Below are 16,333 nucleotides of genomic sequence, written 5' to 3'. Positions count from 1 at the left end.
TTCTGCTCTTACTAAGTGTTTTTATTTATCTTACATACAGTACAGATGCATCTTTTTACGGTTTCTGGGTTCAATTTCACAGTACGACATCTTAACAAAATGTCTTCTGTAATAGATTGAGAATTGCCCGAAGCCTTTTGAGGGAAATTTCATTGATGTAAACTGGGTGAAGGAATCGAATCCTGTTGCTGCATTTAATCTGTTGCTCAGTTTAGCTGAGTCCAATCTGTTGCAAACATCCAGGTTAGAGGTGGAGAATTAGGTCTCCAGTTTGAAAATAACTTTCTGCCTTTTTCCCTCCCACCACCAGCCTTGAAGTCCCAGAAAAATGGTCGTGGATTTCTCTTTTGACTAAGCAATAAAAAAAATTTAAAAAATTTTAAGATTTTAAAACATTCCTGTAAATTTTAGTTGATAGTTGAAATTAAAATGACATTTTGGCACTATAACTTTCTACCACTGACAGCGGGAAGAGAATTCTTGAGAAAACAAAAAGGAAGATTGTGATTTTTATCTTTTCCAAAAGTCATTACACTGTAACCAATAATACCTCATTATGAGGTTTAATCTTTTAATGTAATTAAAACAGTGGAAACATTATTATCTCTGATGACCCTGCTTACCATGAATGAATTATGAATAAATTACATGACAATTATAATTACAAGCATCATCATTACAATAATGAGTATAATTATGAACCCTCATTAGGTTAATAACAACTCTTATTGTAACTGTTAATTACTGCTGTAAGATAGAAAAAAAGAAACGACATATTTATGTCTTGTGTGAGTGTGATAAAGCCATTTATTTATGCTCCGCTGGTTATGTAACCTTATTTCTTTGGTTACCATATATCTGTTGAATACACTGCCGCTTTTTCAATTAATTTTCAAAATAATGAAGAATTTAGTAAAATAACTATCATTATTATTAAGCTGGTGTTTGCCACATAAACTGATTTGAGATTTTAATGGAAGGCTTTAATTTAGATAATTGTAAAACAGGAAATTTCAATCGGAGAACCAAAGCCAGTCTCAGATAGGTTGGTATCGAAAGTGTTAAAGTGCACGTATGACAAAGCAAGCCAAAGCTGAGAGAAGGGAGGACTGGGCTAGTACGAAGAGGTGAGAGTAACAGAAGACAACAATTTGGTAAAAATGAATAAAAAAACCTACAAAAAAAAACAACAAAGGGACATGAGAAAGTAAAGTAACTGGAAGAAGAAGATGGAGATGTTTATGAACAACAAGTGGGGGAGATGCTGTGCTGGAGAGGTAACATCCAACCCATACCAGCACTGACAAATGGACATGATGATGATGATGGTTATCATTGGAAAATTCATGATGGTTTAGTTACTCCTGATATCTCTCAGTAACTTTTTTGTAACTATTTTACTTTTTCTTACATTTTTTTTCTTTTTCCCTTTGTAACATTTACTTCGTATTAGTCTTGTAAGATTATGTAACAGCGCATTATCCAGGGTAGCACTTAACCATTTTACTTTAACAATGTTGTGTATAAATAAACATACACAGAAATAAACAAAGAATTTAAAATATTTTAGCTCTCAACTGTTATAATATGAACAAAAGCAAAAGAGAAAAAAACGAAACAAAACCAAAAAATACAGTATATTGTTTTAGAGCATTATCTAAATTTTGCTCTGCTATTTACATTAAATGTAAGCCAAATGATAATTTATCTGTACTGTAGTTTTACTTCTACACATAGCCTCAGGAATTTCTTGATGCATAGTGATACTGATCCAAAACAATAACATTAAACAAACCTTCATAATATGGCATCGTTACAGGAATACCCAGGGCAAAATTCTGTAGATAGTCTATTGTCATTCGATTGGTCCATTTTGGCAACAAAATATGTCTTTCTCTGAAGAAAGGACGGTGTTTACTTTGCCATTTTCTTTCTTGCTATCTGCCAGCAGCATTATTCCATGTTAAAAACAATGTTAATAATAATCATAAATATATTGATAACTACAGACTTTGTTCTCTAATTGTTATCGAGCTGAAATGAAGCTGGACAAGGGCCAATGCAAGAAATACCACTGCAGTAGCTGGAGGAATATAGGAATCTATCTATATGTTATCTATCTATCTATCTATTTATCTATCTATCCATTTATATATATCTCTATCTATCTATCTATCTATCTATCTATCTATCTATCTATTTATATATATATCTATCTATCTATCTATCTATCTATATACACACATACACATACAACAATGAATAGAACTTCGTTTAAAAAAAAATAAATAAAATAGGTACAGGCATGGCTGTCAGATAAGATGTTTCTTCCCAACCACATTAATCTAGATTCATTTACACTGCATGGCACCTTGGGCAAGTATCTTCTGCTGTAGCCTCAGGCCGACCAAAGCCTAGCAAATGGATTTGGTAGATGGAAACTGAAAGAAGCTCATGGTGTGTGTGTGTGTTTGTCCTCACCACTGCTTGATAACCGGTGTTGGTGTATTTACATCCCCATGACTTAGTAGTTCAGCATAAGAGATTGATAGAGTAAAATCCAAGCTTTAAAAAACAAAAAAATAGATACTTGGGTCAATTCATTTGAGTAAAATTCTTCAAGATGGTGCTCTAGCATGGCCACAATCTAATGACAAACAAGCAAAAGATAGAAGAGAAAAAATAAGGATAAAACTCAGAAATAAAATGAAGAAATAAATCCTGAGAAATATTTAAAATTAATTTTTGAGACGGGAAAAATGTGTTTTATGATACGCAAGCTTCATATTTGAATTTCAACAAATATTTATCAATTAAAGGGGCAGAATATATATGAAGGCAGAAAATTAGTTAATCATAAGGCAGCAAAATTAGGTAGTCTTACATTTTATTCCCATATTTTCTTGTAATTAGTTAATTAGTAATATTTGATAGGATTATCATGAAATTAAGCTCCAGAAATATTTGATCTTAGTTTGAATCAAGCATAAGATTGGATCCAATAATGATTCCTCTGCCTTGATAAATAATCAATGAAATTAATATACAAGAGAAAAAGAATAACGATCAGAAAACTAATTTACCATTAATATATTAAAAACCATTGATTAATAGCGCTTCCTTTATTTACCACTAAGTGTTCAGAAAAAAAACACATTAGGGATGATACAGAAGACTACAATGTGGGGTTACATAAACAAAAGCATCCAAACAGTAAAAACGATAATATGAATTCTAGCAACAAAAAATTCCTGGAAAGTGAGAGACTTCTTAGGATTAGTTGTGGAGACCCCACAGAAACAAGGTCACCATGACCACAAGGGCAAGTGCCCTCTCCACAACATCTTCCTTCGACCTCCAAGTACATGCTCAGAGTAGGCCTGCTCACTCAGACCATTCTTGCCTTGTTCACCAAACTCTTGATAAAAATTGCTGGGAGGCATCACTTCCCTCTCTAACCCTCACCTTCATTTCCAAGTGAAACTTGAAAAAGCTGATGAGGGCCTGACCAAAGAGGAAATTATCTGTTTTCAGCTCTTTCAGTCTGATCCACCACACAATTCCTTTCACTAAGGCCAACATCTAATAATGCCAAAAATATTTTGGAAAAAGATTTGTCCTTATTTGTTACTATAGTAACCTTCTCTATGTGAAAGTAGTTGAAAAAATTTGTTCTTTTTGCAGTACACACTGGGATAGAATGAACTGTGTAATATTTCAGAAGATAATTTTCAGAACAATTCCATCAAGAATAACAAAAAAATTTATCAATCTTTCCTATTATTTGCAAAATGATAATTTTTATATTCTTGGGAAAATGCAAAAAAAAAAAAATGTATCAAATTACATTATACTGCAACATACATGCACAGACACACTCGTGTGTGTGTGTGTGTGTGTGTGGTGCAGGGTGATACCAAGACAACAGAGAATGGAATGGACATGCATTCCAGAAATCTGTAACAAACATTACCAGGCAGGATCTTATATGGAATCCCTCAGGAAAATAGAGAAGTGGTGTAATTATAACTGGTCTAGGATACAAGAGGAGAATTCCAAGAAGGCAGGACACACTTGGACTGTACCAAAGATCAAAACTCAGGACAAGAAGAAGTGGAGTATTCTGGCTTCTAAATCCACTATATTCCATGCTGGCATGGGCTGGATGAGACTTCTTGAAGCAGTATTCTACAACTCGATGCCCTTCCTAAAACCAGTTCTAACATGAGTTCAGATAAGGTACTTTATTCCACATCTTTGCATGTTGAACTGATGCAAGGCATTTTGTTTATGAAAGCCATAAACATCATCACTACAGCCCAAATAACATCAATGTGAAAACACACACATTAGATATGCAGCAGACCTCTGCACAGTTTCTTTCTACTAAATTTCACTCATGAGGAATTGGGTCAACTCAAGGTCATAAAAGAAGGCACTTGTGTGTGCACTGAAATTGAACCTGGAACCTCATGATTATAAAGTAGACCACTTAACCATACATCTATCATTGGGTATATATCTCATCATCCATCATTGTTTAACATCCATCAAAAGCTATAGAGAAGATATGTGGCTAGTCCCCCACCCTGCATGATGTATGAGTGGGTGGGAGTAGCTGGGTAGAAGATAAGATAATAGTCATGGGGTGCCAGAGGAAACCACCCCCATCAAGGACCAGATGCTAGAGACAGTGGGGATGAGGGTTATAAGAGTGTGAGGGTAGAGTAGCATATCATTAGAGATGGGGGGTGAGGTGAATGTAGTGAGGAATGAACAGGAGAAGAGGTGTGGCTTAATGGGAAATATCAGTGTGGTGGGGTGGGGTAAGGTGAGAGAAATAAAGGTGGCTGAGGGATAATAGATCAGGAAGTAGGGGATTGATGAGCAAGGTGTGGGAGCAGAAGGGAGGAAGATGTCTAGGTACAAAAAGGTGGGTGCAGTGACAGACACAGGAGGATGCTGGGAAATGATAGCAGGTATGTGAGATGTTGAGATGAATTATGTCAGGTAAGGGGTGGGGGAATAATTGGAGGTAAAGGGGAAGAGATGATAATGAGGGTGGAAGTGAGTGGGGAGGTTGTAAATGATAGGGCAAAGAGTTTGGGGATGTAACATAAGCCAGGGATGGTTGAGGGAAGGGGGTGGATGGGAAGACTAGATGAGACAGGGTAAAGGGACAGAACCCAGCAATTACAAGAGTAGACAAAATGTTTTAGACCCTCTTATTTACCTTGATGAATTGCTCTCGTTGAGCACTGCAAATCATGTCATTTCCTCCATGAGGCTCAGCATCATGGGATATGCCATTTCCACTTCATCCATGTCCTCCCGGATCTCCCTCTTTCATACGTTTCATCCACTTTAAGTGACCATCACTTTATGTAGCTATCTTCAGCCATCGGCAATACATGACCAAACTAGCACACTCTTCTCGCACACAATGTCTGGCTCCTCTTCTGTCTCGCTTTTCTCTCAATACCTTAGCACTTTGTTGTACAGACAAACTGATATTGAACATTCCCTGCTGTACACTAGCTTCATTCTTCTCTAGTCTTTGTATTTTCCTTTGCATTCAGAGACTACGTCTCATTACCATGTTACATTGTGGTTCGTACACAAGCATCATACATTCTGTCTTTCACTGTGACAGAGACCAGAGGTAATGGCTCTCTGAACTTTCTATAATCCCTTCTTGGTAATTATACTTTCAGAGTATCCTCTGTCACTGCTAATCCAGTTACCCAGGTAACGGAAACTATCTTCTAAATCCAGGAAGCCTCCATAGCATTTGAGAAAATATATTTCCAAAGTGCCTTATTACTCGTGTGTATCTTCCACATATAACCATTATTTGTGTGTGTGTGTGTGTGTGTGTGTGTGTGTGTGTGTGTGTGTGTGTGTGTGCGTGCGCGCGCGTGTATACATTATCTTTTCTGCTTCTTTAATTAAGCATTATCAATAAATCATTACACACAAATCTGCAGAGCATAATACGTTTGTCTAAATTAGGGTTAATTAACTCTGGAAATGCTTCTGAAGTTGTTTGCTCAAATAATTTTGGTAACTTTTGCTTTTCCATCTTTTGTCTTTTAACTGTTCTGGGGCACCATCTCAAATTTTTAATTGAACAGACTGACTCCAGTATTTTTTTCCTTCAGTACTTATTCTACCTGGTACTTATTCTATCAATCCCTTTTACCAAAGTGCTAAGTTATGGAGATGCAAACCTACCAACACACACACATACACATATACGACTGGCTTCTTTCAGTTTCCTTCTCCCAAATCCACTCACAAGGCTTTTGTCACCCTGAGGCTGTAGTAGAAGACACTTGCCCAAGGTGCCAAGCATTGGGACTGAACTCAGGACTGTGTGGTGGAGAAGCAAACTTCTTACCACACCCCCACACCTGTACCTACATGATCAGTTCTTTTAATTGAAATGAAACTGAAAAGACTAAGCTCCTGTTAATGTTAGGCTGCATTTAGTAGTAAACTAATATATTTTAGTTAATGTTCCAATGTCATTAATGTCTATCATTCAAAGAAAATTTCTCTGAAATAGAGTTAATATTAAATCCGGTGACATAACTGTCTCTCACAAAATTTCCATGTTTCTGTAGTGAGTTCAATTTCCGGTGTTTTTTTTTTTTATTTCCTTTTTGCTATTATCATGAAATCTAAAAATCTAAGTAAACATATATTAAAGTCAAAATTATTTGGGGTGAAAAATATGTTTCATACTTATAGCTATATCTCTCTCTCTCTCTCTCTCTCTCTCTCTCTCTCTCTCTCTATATATATATATATATATATATATATATATATATATATATATATATATATATATATATATATATATACATACGTATAAAGCAGCTACAAATTTTGTTTTGCAGTTTAGTCTGGCATAAGCTTTTAAGAAAGTCTATATGATTACTTGTAAAGCAAATATCTCCTCAATAAAATAACCTGTTTTTTATGAAGCAAATGAGGGTGCCTCCATATGATGGCCCGCCCAACATGAAATAGCAGCAAAATCCCTCTACATTCATATCCTGTCATCTTAAAAAATAAAAATGTACTGGATAATCTAGTCCTAAATACACCAAAGATTAAAAAAAGCAAAGGTTTGGTATTATCACTGCTGAAGAATCTTTGATCAGGAGTTTGTCAAATCAAAAATGTTCTGTAATTAACCAACATTAACAGCCATTCTAAAGTTCCATTTCTTGATATTATTGTCCAAGATATTGGTATTTTTAAGATACAATTTGCAAAAATAATTTTCTAATTTAAATTATTCATTAATGTATCAGTTGAATATTTCACAATGTAATCATATCCACTGAACATCTACACCCTGTGTCTGTGTATCCAGTCAACATCCATACAATGTTTATCCAATTACCACGTTCACACTGTAATACACAGAGGATACTTGGCTGCTATTTCTAGCAGGTCGAGTGACCCTATAGAGGCTCTATCCTAGGGATCATTCTGTAATAGGAAAACCTTGGCACCTGATTTCTCTCTATTAATTCCATGAGGATGAATGACAAAGTTCAGTATGGTTTGAACTCTGAAACACCACATATGATGAAATCGTTTTTAATCAAAACATATATTATTACTAAATAAATTTTGATTAAATACATAACGAACTGAATCAGATTTCTTTTTCCTTTTGAAAATCCTTCAAAAAAATAATTTCTGTAATTAGTCTCTGAAAATTAATATTAAGAGAGCTCGTATATTTGACAAGTTAAATATAGTAAAGTAGGTAGCTTACTAACTTCTATCATTTCCTTCATCTTAGTTTTTCTTTAATGATGCAAAGCTGATGTGGATTTTAAAATATTTCTATGACTTCTTGTTTGGAATTTATTAATTACATATAACTTACAATATGGTTTTTGCTTTCAATATTTCATAAACAGTGTTTTGATGTAGAAAAGTAACTGTGTAGAATTTTATGAATAATGTTACTTTCAAAAGTTCTTTGAAACTGAAAGTTCTATATTTATTAAGATTGGTATATTTAAAGCAAAGATGAAATAAACTTGTTCTAATTTATTTATATTTCTCTTTAGACCAAGAACAGCTGCACAGCAAGAGTAACAAAATCATTTTTATCAAGCACATGTATTAACAAAACCTCTTCTATATATTATTTTTTACCTTTATGTATTTCAAGGCAACATTTTCTAATTATAATCAACCAAATTGTTGCAATGAAATAACAGTTGTTGTTTTAATAATATCTACATTTCTTTAAGAAGCAGAAACCAGCAAAAATTAAAATTCAGAATTGAGCAAAAGATTGAAATACCAAATTTATCCACTAGTTTTAACCTTAAAACATGACTGTAACAATAAAAAATTTATTTTTGAAATAAAATTAATGAGAAAAGTAACAAATGAGTTTAATATGTTTGTTATAACAAACAGGCTATTAAAATAAATGTAAAAACATAATATTGCTTCTAAATTTAGGCACAAAGCCAACAATACTAGTACAGGGGTTAAGTCAATTACATTGACCCCAGTGTCCAACTGGTATTTATTTATCGACCCTGAAAGAATGAAAAGTAAAGTTGACCTCTGCAGAATATGAACTCAGAACATAAAGGTGGACGAAGTGCTAGCAATTCAGCCAGCTTGTTATCTTAACATGAAAATATAATAATTAGATATGAGCATAACAAATGAGATTTTGAGTAGCATTTAAAGAATTGTTGTTGTGTAATCCCAGCTCAGCCATGGTTGAGAACACCAATGGTACAGTGTCAAGAAAGACTTTTATTGTTGTTTAATCAGAGATAAACCCTGACTAAATAAACTTACAATTGAAAGTATACCAGCCATGACTGTCCCATCTTTCTTCAGACATAAACTACCTCAACCTACATCACCCAACATGTTGCTTCATTTATGGGGGAGGAGATTTTAAAAACTATTTCTTATGTTTTTTCTTTTATATGTGTTAACAATTCTAACTCCCAGTGAAACAACCATCCATGTAAGCATTTCCTCATGCTGCTATCTCACTTGATACGACAGAGTGTGTATGTGTGTGTGTGTGTTACAAACTAGCCATGAAAGAAATATACAGCCAGTAACACAAACAGGGTGTCTTTTGCAGTAGTTTTTGTTCACATTTTCATGAAATGGCAAAATATTTATCTTTCAACTTTCTACAGAAACTATGAAGACCATTTTATAGATTCCTGCAGATGGCTTCCCTGGATCTGTTTTTGTTGTGACATCTAAGAAAGATTTTGGCATGAAACAACAAACACAGCTAAAATAGTAAGCTAGTTATTTGGTTTTGATCCAAAGAACTGATAAAACCAGCTTATCATTTCGTTTGCCACAAACATCATCTTATCTCAAGATAAGCCTGCATGTCTTTTATTGAAAAGCTTCTTCTCACTTTTAATTGGCAATGAAAAGTAAGCAGAAAAATTCAATCTTGCACATTACTTTGGAATCCAGGGTAAATATGATGCCACTGATAAAACAGCATGAATCCATTCCAAAGAAAAGCAATAAAACAACAATGAATCTTGACCTCTATAAATGGTTTAAGTAGAAATGGTTATCAGAGAAGTAAACCCATTGCAGTTATTGGCTCCAAGAATACCATCACACTTTTACATTGTCTTCCATTTTCTAAGTCCACCCACTTCATCCCCACCCCCACCTCTTGTCTCACTTTTAAAACATTCTGATATAAATTAAAAGATTATCAAAGCAATGTTTAGGAATTGTTACAAGTGTCATCATTATTGCAGCCTGGCAGCATCAATTATTTCTCTTCATGGAACATGGTCCAGTACATTACATAAGGTCAAACATTGATGTCCAGGATCAGATATGGATTAATAACCTATGGGAAGATATATGCACAGACGGTTGGTTGGTTGGATGGATGGATGGATGGACGAGGAGATAGAAACTGGAATCATCATTGTTTTAACATGCAATTTTCCATGTTTACTTGGGCTAGATGGAATTTGCTATGCCAGATTTTCTATGGTTGGAGGCCCTTCCTACTCTCAGCCCTCACCCGTTTCCAAGTATGTAATATTTCCCTTTGTAGGACACTTACAAGGAATATTTGAAACAAAGGAACACTGCCTGTATGATGGTGATGTTTGTTTACAATTATCACACAATGTCAAGAAAGTGAGGGGCAAGCACATGCACACACACACACAACAAATTTCTTTCAGATTTTGTCTACCAAATCCACTGATAATGCTCTGGTTGACCTGGGGTTAGAAGAGAAAAGGCCTCCGTTGTGTGTGTGTGTGTGTGCTGGCATGGCTGGGTGGTTAAGAGGTTTGCTTTCCAACCATGTGGTTTTGGGTTCAGTCTTGTGGCATAGCACCCTGGTCAAGTGTCTTCGACTATAGTCCCAGGCTGTGTGTGTGTGTGTGTGTATACCATTGTCTTGGCATCACATGATGGTTGTAAATGAGCATTACCATTCTACAAGTGATGCAGTTTGTTTCTAGTCATCTATAAAAGCCTGTTTGGCCATGAGAAATATTGCTTGGAAACAAGTGAGGGTTAGCAACAGGAAGGGCATCCAGCTAGAGAAAATTTAGTCCAACTAATTTTGTCCAACTCATGGAGCCATGGAAAAGCAGATGTTAAATGAACAGGATGATAAAGATACTGAATATGTATATCTTTACTTTCACTTTTGCCAGCATCCCAACTTTTAGTTGTAAATAAGAAATGCTTTCACTTTTAGTAAGAGTATATTTACCGTCAAACACACACACACACACAATGTCCATATACATATATATATATATATACACAGACACACATACATACACATAGATAGATAGATAGATAGATAGATAGATAGATAAACACACACACACACACCCACACCCATAACTACATGCAATGCACATGTCAGCGTTGTATTTTTAGCTAGAATCATTGACTTTAGAGTGAACAGATTGTTGTATAAAGTAAATCAATTGCTGTGAGGAGACATTTGCTTGCAGTATTTATTCATCGGCAAGCCTCACGTAACGGAGCCAAACAAATGACTGTACAGCTACACTCTCCTCAAGACAATTTTCCAGATTTCCTCACATGCAACCAGTCAAAGTCTTCTTCTCTTCCATTCATTTCTCCCTTCCTCCTCTTAGTATTTCTTATTCCTTCTTTCCATTCTCTCTCTCTCCCTTCTCTTATTCTCTCCATCCTTTCACATTTTTCTCCCTTTTTATTTTTTCTTCTTTTTCTTACATCTCATCGCATTCATTCATTCTCTCTCTTCCTTTCTTCTTCTTCATTCATTCATTGTCACATTCTTTCTCTTTTGCCATCTCAAACTATCAGTATGTTACCTCCAGCTTTTAATTTCTCTTCACTTTAGTCAAACACCGTGTGTTTTCACTGCAGTTACATCACTACCGAACATTAATTTTTAATATCAAGCTACATGTGTACATGCATGTTTGTATGAATATCTTCACTGTTATTATTATTATTATTATTACTACTACTACTACTACTACAAACACAGCTGCTGTATTTTCTTTCACAATTGAACACATGTACAAAACAAATCTTTACCTCATCCAAGTTGTGGATGGGTGGATGCATTTTCTTCTTTTTTCCTCTCTTGTGAATATCTTCCTGAAGATATTGTTAGGTTAATGGTTAACAGCGACAAACTAGATCAATCACGTATTGTATTAAGTACTGGATGGGACAATAAAGTTAGACAATGCAAAAAAAGAAAAGCGATGACAAAGATGATGACAATGACGATGAAGATGATAACGATGTTCATAATGACAATAATCACAATGATGATGATGATGCTAGTGATAATGATCGTAACGAAGATGATGACGACAACAATAATACTGAGGATAATGGTGATGACGATGATGATAACGATGATGAATAAGTGGTGATGGTAGTGCCTGCATGTAATAGTATTTTGTGCAGAAAGTCATAAAATTAAGCGGCCACACCACAAATGTGACAATGATAACAACATCAGCATGAAAATCCGTGCTATTATGGGTGTAGTGGTGTTTACTATTGCTATTAATATTTTTCTAAGAAAAAGACCTTTTGAAGGTGAAAGAAATTTGTTATTAATAGCAGCAAGTAATAATTACATAAAACAATAAATAGCCTTTTTTTTTTTTTTAAAGAAAAATGACTCAGTAACCAAGGAAAGAAAAACTTGCTTTATTCTATTTCTATTAATCTTTTGGTTTCCTTTTTCTTTAATTAGATAATCATTATGAGTTAATTTCTTAAATTCTTCATCGGAAAAGACAAAAAAGAATATTGAAGTAGAAATGCTAAATAAGTTACACAATAAAATGGAATGTTTTGATTAATCAAAGAAGTAGAAATAATCAATAATGTGGAATAAATTGGTGGGAGTGGAGGGGAGGGGCATATCGAATGGGTTTTTTTTTCTGTTTTTTTTTTTATATTTCCTTGTTTCAGAAAATTATATAAAAAAAAGTTATGTGATTACTTTATAACAAATCAATATTTTTAGGCATACAGAATATATGCAGGTTATATACAGACTTAGGTATGTGCATATATATATATATATATATATATATATATATATTTATACATACATATATATACATACACACATATATATACATACACATTATATATATATATATATATAAATATATATATTTATACATACATATTTATTTATATATACATACACACACACACACACACACACACACACACACACACACATATATATATATATATATATATATATATATATATATATATATATATATATATATACAAACACATTAAATATATATATATATAATGTGTGTGCCTGTCCTATATGCACCACTATATATGTATCTGACTTTATATATTCACCTACAATTCAAGACCTTTATAGTACGGTGTACATAATGCAATAGGTTGCTATACATTATTATCGACAGATTAATGGAGAAAAAGCAAGTACTACATTTACACACACACATATATATATATATGTATACATATATACACAATTTTTTTATATACAGTTACATTCAGAAATTTACAAGAATATGCCTGAGTGAGTGCAAGCACACATGAATGCATACACATGTACATATGTATGCATAGATATTTACACACAAACATACTTATCTACCGGTATACATATATACATACATACAGGCATACCAACATCATATGTTCAAACATACGTACATACACAAATGCATACATACATGTATACATACATACAAGTAAACATATATACATACATGCAAGCATTCATATATACACACAAATATAACCGTCTTCAGTATCTGCTTTGGAAAAAAGAAAATATGAAAAGATCTGATAAATATGCATTAACACATATATTTATATACATACATATATACACACACACACTTTCATATATGTATGTATGTGTTTGTGTGTGAGTGCACTTGCATAAACATAGACTTATACACAAAGTTTCCGCACTGATATCATGCATACACACACACACACACAGACACGTGCAAAATTACAGAATGCACACAAACTCATACAGATGTATACAAAGTTCTTGCAACCTACCGAGATTTCAATCTTTGTGCAATTTGACACTATCCTAGAGGCTTACATATATATATACGTCTGTACATGCATATATATATGTGTGTATATATACTTTAAATAAGTATATAATATATACTGTATTGCCCGTATTCAGGTTAGTCCACAAGGTACGATATGATACTACAACACGCCGATTCTGCTCTCTCTATCTCTCTCTCTCTCTCTTTCTCATACATATACTCTCTCTCTCACTCCAGTTGTCTCTCTTTCTCTCTCTCTCTCTCTTCTTTGAGGCAGCTGATGTCTAACTCTCAACTGTAGGACAGTTCATTTCACTCAGTTTGGAAACAATCCTACTATTTTAATGGAGCAGTAAGTTTCTGATGAGGGGTAAAAAAAAAAAGGGGTGACTGGACAACTGTAAAACGTGACTGCGTCAATCTGGAAGATGTGCCTCTATAGCATTAGTACCACAGTGGGAGCGATGAAGTGAAAGGGTTAAACAATTTCCCATGGTGTATGCTTGTGAGACACTTGTGTAGGAGCATGTGATGTTTATATGAAGATATGTACGTATATGTATATATGTGTTTGTGTCAAGTTGGTAATTCTCTCTCTCTCTCTATCTCTCTCTCTCTATCTCTCTATCTCTCTCTCTCTATCTCAGTCCCTCGTTAGTTTCCTGCACCTGGGAGAGATGGGTTGACCAAAGAAACTCCTGACATAAGCTAATCATGAACTTAGTAAAAATTTAGAAGCTCAGTTCAATGTATTGAGTACTTTTTTTTACATTTGCGTATATCCTAGCGTAAGCACGTGTGTAGATGGATGATTTGATATTGAAGGGAAAAAAAAAACTAGAAGAATTCTGTTGGAAATTAAACCAAAATGGAAAAAGTGAAATTTTGGGAAGGAATAGGAACTATCTGTAAAAATTATAATAAAACCTTCATACACAGTTAAACGCATAAATGTATATATATATATATGTATATATATATATATATATATATATATATATATATACGTGTGTGTGTTTTAATTGTTTGTTCTTTGAATTGACCATATATATATGTGTACGTGAGCGTGTATGCATATATATACACACACACACACAAACAGACAGACAGATTTCTATTAAAAAAAATGTGCATCTCTTGTTTCATGTCTGTGTATGATCAAATCACTTTGTATATCTATCTATCTCTCTGCAAATACATGTCATGTGTATGCACACATTTGTATGCATGTGTGTACGTGTGTGTGTATACACTCACACACATACACATATAAAGGTTGTTCTTTAGAAGCCACATCTTTGTTTTGATGCTTAAATCAGTTGTAAAAAGAATAGTAGTAGTAGTAGTAGTAGTAGTAGTAGTAGTAGTTCAACCGCAGGTCAATCTTCGTCCTGCAGTGCTTGAATCAAAGACATTCAAACTGTGGCCACCCCAACTTTCCGTATATCTTAGACTAGACTACATCCTCCAGTATGTCCTTTCTTTCCTTTTTCTAAGACAGTTGGGTGTGATTCGAGGGAAATCGTCTGCTATTTCTAACAAGCAGACCGATCACTGTGAGCTTCCGTAGTAGAATTTATTATTTTTGTCGTCGTTTAGCCCCAGGTCAGCCAGCGTCTAACAGACCTATGACAAAAGGCCTTCTAGCTATGACCATCCTGCAGGTTTATTTATTTAGCATTACAATCTCTCATGTGTAGTCTTCCCTTGTTTTGAAAGCGATATCGTTTGATTTGAAGGTATTTGGTTGGCATTTCTAGCAATGTATATCGACCACACAGTGTCTCGCTGGTTGTTCTGTTGCAGATGCAGTAGTAGCAGACGCCAATGTTGGTTATTAGTAAGATAGACGTAGCGCTGAGAGCATCGTTAGTGTACCAATCAAAGCAGAGGTTGTTGGATTGCTTTGACATTTGTAAAAAAAAAAAAAAGAAATAAAATATTTCTGTAGAAGCGGATGAGAAATGGTAAATATGTCGTTTATTTACTTTTCGAAGATGAGCCAAGTGAAAGAAATCCAGCTGAGAAACGAACCCGGTTCGCCGAGTCAGCTCATTGCGAATTTAACTTCTCTTTTACGATGTTGGCCACTTTTGTATATTTTTTTACGGTAATAACAAAGGAATACGTTGCTGTCGCCAATTCTATCGCAGGCGCCGGCAGAGGACAGAGAAGCGTTGGGTGGGGGTGGGGTGGGGTGGGGTGGGGAAATGCAGTAAGAAATGTTTACAACAACAACAACAATTACTGCTACAAACAATGACGATAATTCCTGCTTTTCGTATTTCGGAGATGTTTATTAATAAAATATAATTATACTGGATTTCTTACAGAACGAAGAATATAGATCTCACCCCTGCCCCACCTCCCATTCTACCCATTGTTTATTTATCAAATGCAGCCGATCCCATGAACACCCCGCCGAAATCAACGAATGAATCCAAGGCAAACATTACGGCACGCAAAGGAAAGCGCAGTTGTTGTTGTTGTTGTATAATGTGGTGGGAGTTAGAGATGCTATTGAACCAGACTACCAAACACATTATTCCAGCTGTAATCATCCCATTTTTTTCTTAATATACACTGGACTATGTCACCTTACGTGTCCTTTTTGTTAGTTTCTGACGTCAGTGCGTGAGTCGAAAAGAATGCAGCTGTTATTTCTAGTAAACTGCATGTCCACCTACAGGCTGGTTTGTTGATGTTGTTCTTGCTGTTAACTG

General features: G+C 34.5%; 1 protein-coding gene and 1 long non-coding RNA gene across 26 annotated transcripts in view; both read right to left on the bottom strand.

Annotated features, from left to right (window-relative positions):
- The window catches only part of LOC106878639 (thrombospondin type-1 domain-containing protein 7A), a 1,055,067-nt gene that overhangs the window by 970,369 nt on the left and 68,365 nt on the right, over positions 1-16,333 (bottom strand). For 3 of the 25 annotated variants that reach the window (XR_016244541.1, XM_089364010.1, XM_052974006.2), the window contains exon 1: positions 13,609-13,840. The exons of 20 other annotated variants lie outside the window; for them this stretch is intronic. The gene's annotated coding sequence lies outside the window, so the exon portion shown is untranslated. Of the gene's footprint in view, positions 1-13,608; positions 13,841-16,333 lie in introns of those variants that run through there. 2 more of the 25 variants (XM_052974018.2, XM_052974010.2) reach the window with 2 other exon arrangements.
- LOC149132253 (uncharacterized) lies at positions 1,413-6,411 on the bottom strand. The gene is made up of 2 exons (XR_016244536.1): positions 2,243-6,411; positions 1,413-2,188 (listed from the first exon to the last, which is right to left on the bottom strand). It is a non-coding gene; the product is annotated as an uncharacterized LOC149132253 (long non-coding RNA).

Source organism: Octopus bimaculoides, chromosome 16 (assembly GCF_046866305.1).
Source record: "Octopus bimaculoides isolate indiv1 chromosome 16, ASM4686630v1, whole genome shotgun sequence".
NCBI classification, from domain to species: Eukaryota; Metazoa; Mollusca; class Cephalopoda; order Octopoda; family Octopodidae; genus Octopus; species Octopus bimaculoides.
This window is presented reverse-complemented; position numbering and strand designations above follow the sequence as displayed.